This window comes from Jaculus jaculus, chromosome 5 (genome assembly GCF_020740685.1).
Source record: "Jaculus jaculus isolate mJacJac1 chromosome 5, mJacJac1.mat.Y.cur, whole genome shotgun sequence".
Classification (NCBI taxonomy): Eukaryota; Metazoa; Chordata; class Mammalia; order Rodentia; family Dipodidae; genus Jaculus; species Jaculus jaculus.
In genome coordinates, this window is record NC_059106.1 from 174,813,697 (window position 1) to 174,821,322 (window position 7,626).

Below are 7,626 nucleotides of genomic sequence, written 5' to 3' on the forward strand. Positions count from 1 at the left end.
GTCTGTCATGGTGGAAACCAACTGCCCTCCAACTGGACTGGAGGCCCGCTCCAAGGGAGGGAATACATCCCTGATACTGAAAACTTAAAACGGGTTGTCATCTGCTGATGTCTGGGTAAGTGTATATACTATGCTTATCAAACTGCCCAGTAAGCACTTCTCTTAATATTTATACCCTTATATTAACACTACTCTCACTTTGGGTAGAGAATCTTCTCTTTTCTCTTTTTGGGATGACTCAGAAGGTATCATGGTGCTTGTTGCAGTCTGGTTCGCATTGCTGGTAGAAATCACCCAACCAAGAGCAGCTTCTGGGAAAAAGAGATTTATTTTGGCTTACAGGCTCGAGGGGAAGCTCCACAATGGCAGGGGAAAACGATAGCATGAGCAGAGGGTGGACATCACCCTCTGGCCAACATAAGGTGGACACAGCAACAGGAGGGTGTGCCAAACATTGGCATGGGGAAACTGGCTATAAAGCCCATAAGCCCGCCCCCAACAATACACTCCCTCCAGGAGGCATTAATTCCCAAATATCCACCAGCTGGGAACCTAGCATTCAGAACACCTAAGTTTATGGGGGACACCTGAATCAAACCACCACATTCTGCCCCTGGCCCCCATAAACTGATATCCATACATGATGTAAAATACAATGCATTCAGTCTGACTTTAAAAGTCCCATAGTTTTTATCAATCCCAATGACGTTCAAACATCCCCATAGACCAAGATCTTTTAACTGAGCCATAATATCAAAAAATAACCTCAAAAAACCCATAATGGCACAGAATAAATATTCACACTGCAATAGATGGCATTGGGCATAGCAAAGAAACATTCAACCAATACAAGATTTAAACAACCACGGCAAACATCAAACTCTGTAGCTTCAAGTCCAACAACTCTAGCCAGTGACAAATCTTCAAGTCCGATAATTCTAACCAGCAACAAGTCTCTGGCTTTCCAATTCCGCCCCTCCAGCTAGGCTACTCACAGTCCTGGAAAACTTCATCGGGGCTGGCAGCTCCTTGGCAGTCATCTCATGGTCCCGGCATCTCCACTGGGTCTCCACTGCAAGCCACGGTTCATCCTCATGGTCCCATGGGGTCTCTATGCAGGCAACCAGCAAATCCGCTTCACACTGCCCATGGCCATGTCCAAAACACAAGACCGTGTTGCAAACTCAATGACCCTCTTTCCAGCATTTTATACTCCACGATACCAGGTAGGTGCCAATTTGTTAATCCAGGGGGGAATAAAGCCGACTTTGAAGAACAAGACACTCCTGGAGCACTCAGGCCCTTTCAAGAGAGTTTACATTCTTGTTGCCCCAGTGCAGGTCAGCTAGCCCAGTCTCAAAGGTTGTAATCTCTCAGTTGCAGCTGAATGGGCAACAGTTCACCCAAAGATTTTTCTTTCTGTGCCATATCCCTCTGCACACACCAGTTCATTTCTACACAAAGCAACCCTGCACAACTTCTCAGGACACGGGCATAAGAGCAAGCTTCTCACAAAAACTGCTAGCCCAGTCCAGGCAAAGCTCTTTCTCACCCTCATAAGCCAAACCTCATAGTCTATAGTTCTTACTGCATTCAGGTCTTGTAGCTCTGACCATAATAGTCCATCAAGCTGTACTTACAGCACTGCAAAGCATCTCTTAGGCCAAGGTTTCAACTCCTGCCACATTCCTCTTGAAAATCAGCTCCAGGGCTGGAGAGATGGCTTTGCGGTTAAGCGCTTGCCTGTGAAGCCTAAGGACCCCGGTTCGAGGCTCGGTTCCCCAGGTCCCACGTTAGCCAGATGCACAAGGGGGCGCACACGTCTGGAGTTCGTTTGCAGAGGCTGGAAGCCCTGGTGCGCCCATTCTCTCTCTCTCCTTCTGTCTTTCTCTCTGTGTCTGTTGCTCTCAAATAAATAAATAAATAATTTTTTTAAAAAAGCTAAAAATTCCTTAAAGAAAAAAAAAAAAAGAAGAAAGAAAATCAGCTCCAAAAGGCCAAAGCCACAGTCAGGTGTCAGTCAGCAACCCCACTCCTGGTACCACTTTACTGTTGCAGTCCGGTTCGCATTGCTGGTAGAAATCACCCAACCAAGAGCAGCTTCTGGGAAAAAGAGATTTATTTTGGCTTACAGGCTCGAGGGGAAGCTCCACAATGGCAGGGGAAAACGATGGCATGAGCAGAGGGTGGACATCACCCTCTGGCCAACACAAGGCGGACACAGCAACAGGAGGGTGTGCCAAACATTGGCATGGGGAAACTGGCTATAAAGCCCATAAGCCCGCCCCCAACAATACACTCCCTCCAGGAGGCATTAATTCCCAAATATCCACCAGCTGGGAACCTAGCATTCAGAACACCTAAGTTTATGGGGGACACCTGAATCAAACCACCACAGTGCTGGAAAGAAGTGACTGGGGTACTGAGTAACATCTCGATCACACCTTCCAAGGCTCAGGGTCTAATGCAGAAGAGGTGGCTGAAAGAATGTAAGAGCCAAAGGAAGGATAGGACTCCTTACAACATGTTCCTCCAGACATATAATGGCTTGCATATCCATGACCACACTGCCTGACACTACCTACACAAGACCATCATAGGAGGAGGAAAAGATCATGACATCAAAATAAAAGAGAGACTGATTGAGATGGGGAGGGGATATGATGGAGAATAGAATTTCAAAGGGGAAAGTGGGGGAGGAAGGGTATTACCATGGGATATTTTTTATAATCATGGAAAATGTTAATAAAAATTGAGAAAAATAAATAAATAAATAAGAGGAAATAAAAACCCTAAGGAGTGGAGATGTAGCTCAGTGGTAGAATGCTCACTTGTCTTGCACAAAGTCCTCAGTCCATCTTCAGCACAATTGCTAGCCTTAGTAATGAGTTAGCATTTGTTGAGTTCTTGGTATGTCAGAAACTGTCTGCAGGGAGGGGGGAAGAGTGGAGCAATGGTTCAGCAGTTAAATGCACTTGCTAACTGTTGCAAAGCCTGCCCGTCCAAGTTCAAGTCCCCTACCACCCATGCAAAGATGGAAACAAAAAGTGGTACAAATGTCTGGCATTCATTTGCAAAAGACTCTGGTGTGCTACACATGGGTAAATAAGTACAATTTTATTTTATTTTATTTTTGGGTTTTCGAGGCAAGGTAAGGTAAAGTTAGAGTTTCCTACCTCTGCCTCCCGAGTGCTGGCATTAAATGTAAGCCTGGGCTAGAGCGAGACCCTATCTTACAAAAAAAGAAAAAACAAGGGCCAGGCATGGTGGTGCACGCCTTTAATCCCAGCATTCAAAAGGCAGAGGTAGGAGGGGGATTGCTGTGAGTTTGAGGCCACCCTGAGACTCCATAGTGAATTCCAGGTCAGCCTGAGCTAAAGTGAGTCCCTATCTAAAAAAAAAAAAAAAAAAAAAAGGCTGGAGGGATGGCTTAGTTGTTAGGGCATTTGCCTGCAAAGCCAAAGGACCCAGGTTCAATTTCTGAGGACCCACATTAGCCAGATGCACAAGGGGTGCATGTGTCTGGAGTTCGTTTGCAGTGGCTGGAGGCCCTGGCACGCCCATTCTCTCTTTCTCTCCCTCTTTCTCTGTCAAATAAATAAATATTTTTTGGGCTGGAGAGATGGCTTAGCAGTTAAGCGCTTGCCTGTGAAGCCTAAGGACCCCGGTTCGAGGCTTGGTTCCCCAGGTCCCACGTTAGCCAGATGCACAAGGGGGCGCACGCGTCTGGAGTTCGTTTGCAGAGGCTGGAGGCCCTAGCGCGCCCCTTTTCTCTCTCCCTCTATCTGTCTTTCTCTCTGTGTCTTTCGCTCTCAAATAAATAAATAAATAAAAATAAAATAAAAATAAATATTTTTTAAAAATTAGCCTGGTGAGGTGGCACACACCCTTAATCTCAGCAGTTAGGAGGCAGAGGTAGGAGGTCGCTGTGAGTTCAAGGCCACCCTGAGACTACATAGTGAATTCCAGGTTAGCCTGGATTAGAGCAAGGCCCTACCTTGTAAACCCAACAAAACAAAACAAAACAAACAAAAAACCCTCAAAAATAAAAATAAAATAAAAAAGTTGATTACATTGAATCAGGATGTAAACCATTTTATATATTATATTTGGTTATATCTTTTAAATAGAAGGGCTCGGAAGCTGAGTGTGGTTGCACATGCCTTTAAATCCCAACACTTCAGAATCTGAGGTACTGTGATTGCCATGAGTTCAAGGCCAACATGGAGCTACAGAGTAAGTTTTAGGTTAGCCTGGGCTAAAGTGAGACCCTACCTCAAAATAAAAATAAATCCCAGCATTCGGGAGGCAGAGGTAGGAGGATTGCCATGAGCTCAAGGCCAGCCTGACAGTACACAATGATTTCCTGGTCAGCCTGGACTAGAGCCAGAAACTACCTCAAAAAACAATAAAGAAATGGACAAGAGAACAGAAACAAAAAAGCAGGGCCCTAGCAACCAGAAGGAACAAAAAGTGAGTCTCTACTTACCATTAATTTCACGTGTGTGTACGGGAGCACCTCCTACTGCTGCAAATGAGTAATGTAGTTTGCATAGGTAGCTTAGGAATTGAACCCATGCTGACAGAGGTTTTTCAGGCATGTGCCTTTAACCACTGAGGCATCTTCTTTACTTTTATTATTATTTTTTATTACAATGACCTATGCAAACAAGGTTGACTGTCATAAAATGTTTAATGTTCTGGGCTTGATTCCTTCTTTCCAAATGGCATTATCTGACTCAGTCCTTAGGCCTTGAATCTGTCCTCAACTTTCTGGGTAGGTATACTTCAGTGTTTCTGTACCCTTCATATTGCTTTATATCAGTATTCAAGCAATGACTCATTATTTCATTTTTAAATTTTTTTGTTCATTATTTATTTATTTATTTGAGAGCAACAGACATAGAGAGAAAGACAGATAGAGGGAGAGAGAGAGAATGGGCGTGCCAGGGCTTCCAGCTTCTGCAAACGAACTCCAGACGCGTGCGCCCCCTTGTGCATCTGGCTAATGTGGGACCTGGGGAACCGAGCCTCGAACCGGGGTCCTTAGGCTTCACAGGCAAGCGCTTAACCGCTAAGCCATCTCTCCAGCCCTCATTATTTCATTTTTAGTGATGAGTACATTCAGGCATTTTAAGGCTTCCTCTAAATGTGCCATTTACTGGTTTATCTCCTAGAGAATGATAACTGAATAATTTCACTAGGAGTTGCAGAATGCTGATTTTTTTTCTTCTATCATTGTTTCCACATTTAGCAGCTGATAATCTTCTACAGAGAACTACCTCAAGCCCAGAATGGTGGTGCACGCCTGTACTCCCAGCATTTGAAAGGCTGAGGGAGGAGGATTGCTGTACATTCAAGGTCAGCTTGGGCTACACAGCGAATTCCAAGTCAGCCCAGGCTAGAATGACTATAATTCATACAGAAAGGCAGGATAAATGGACGTTGTTTTTCTTTTACTTGCTAATTTCAGGAGTCCAGTAAGTAGTTGGTGTTTGTGATTTTTTTTTTTTTTCAAGGTAGGTCTCACCCCGGCTGACCCAAAATTCACTACATAGTCTCAGGGTGGCCTTGAACGTACAGCGATCCTCCTCCCTCTGCCTCCCAAGTGCTAGAAGTACAGCCGTGCACCACCATACCCGACTTTTTTGTTTTAATATATTTTTAAAATATTTTATTTTTATTTATTTCTTTACTTGAGAGAGACAGAGAATGGGCACCAAATGAACTGCAAACGCATGTGGTACCATGTGCATCTGGCTCACATGGGTCCTGGAAAATTGAACCTGGGTCCTTTGGCTTTGCGGGCAAGTGCCTTAACTGTTAAGCCATCTCTCCAGCCCTGTTTTAATATATTTATTTATTTATTTATTTGAGAGAGAGAGGGGCAGAGTGAGAGAGAGAGAAAGAGAGGCAAATAGAAAGAGAATGGGCATGCCAAGGCCTGTAGCCAATGTAAATGAACTCCAGACACATGTGCCACTCTTGTGCATCTGGCTTATGTGGGTCCTGGGGAATCAAACCGGGGTCTTTAGGCTTTGCAGGCAAATGCCTTAACTGCTAAGCCATTTCCCTAGCCCCCCTCTTTTTTTTGTGGTAGGTTTTTATTTTCCCTTAGAGGTAGCGTCTCACTCTAGCTCAGACTGACCTGGAATTCGCTATGTAGTCTTAGGGTGGCCTCAAACTCACAGTGATCTTCCTACCTCTGACTCTCAAGTGCTGGGATTAAAAGCATGTGCCACTACACCCGGCTCGAGGTAGGGTTTTGCTCTAGCCTAGGCTGACTCGGAATTCACTATGTAGTCTCAGGGTGGCCTCAAACTCACAGCATTCCTCCTACCTCTGCTTTCCAAATGCTGAAATTAAAGATGTGCATCACCATGCCTGGTTGTTACTTGTTTTTTGAAAGGGTCTCGTTACATAGCCTAAACTGATCATGAACTTGGAATATTTCTGCCTTGGCTTTCCATGTGCTGGACTAAAATCAATGTTCTAACACACCTGGTGGCATCTCCCCCCTCCAAGGTCACTTTTAGCACATATATACACATACATATATATTTAGTATTTTCTTCCCAGTCCCAAGGGTCTTGCTCTAGCCTAGGCTGACCTGGAATTCAACATGTAGTCTTTTGCTAGCCTTGAACTCACAACAATCCTTCTACTTCTACCTCTTGAGTGCTGGGATTAAAGGCATGCACCATCATGCCTGGCTTGAGTATAACTTTGAAATCATCAAAATTAAGATCAGCAGTGTAAACTCCATGTTTTATTTTTATTTATTTATTTATTTTGGTTTTTCGAGGTAGGGTCTCATTCTAGCCCAGGCTGACCTGGAATTCACTATGGAGTCTCAAGGTGGCCTCGAACTCACAGCGATCCTCCTACCTCTGCCTCCCAGTGCTGGGATTAAAGGCCTGTGCCACCACACCTAGCTATAGCTTCATGTTTTAGAAAGATAACAGGAAGGGATTCTGGGGCTGGAGAGATGGATGGCTGAGTGGACAAAGTGCTTATCACACAAGCCGGAAGGGGGACCTGAGTTCAGATCCCCAGCACTCATGTAAAATACTGGGTGTGGTGGAGAAGCAGAGATGAGGGCTTACTGGCTAGCCAAATTTGCAAATCCTGGGTTCAGCGACCCTGTCTCAAAATATAAGGTGGAGCCAGGCACATTGGTTCAGACCTATAATCCTAGCACTTGTGAGGCTGAGGTAGGATTGATGTGAATTTGAAGCCAGCCTGGGCTAGAGTGGGGCCTTCTCTGAAACAGCAACAAAAGTGGAGAGTGGCTGAGGAAGATACTGATATTAACCTCTGGCTTCTACATACACACAAATACATGTGCACTCACACCCAAGCATAAGAATACACATACATGGTGCTGGAGAGATGGCTTAGCGGTTGGGTCCTTGCCTGCAAAGCCTCAGGACCCAGGTTTGATTCTCCAGGTTCCATGTAAGGTAGATGCACAAGGTGGCACATGTGTCTGGGTTCATTTGCAGTGGACAATGGCCCTGGTGGGCCCATTCTCTCTGTCTCAAATAATAATAATGATAATAATAATAATAAAATAATACACATATCAGACATAATACACATATTACACAATGGGCCTTGTAGCAC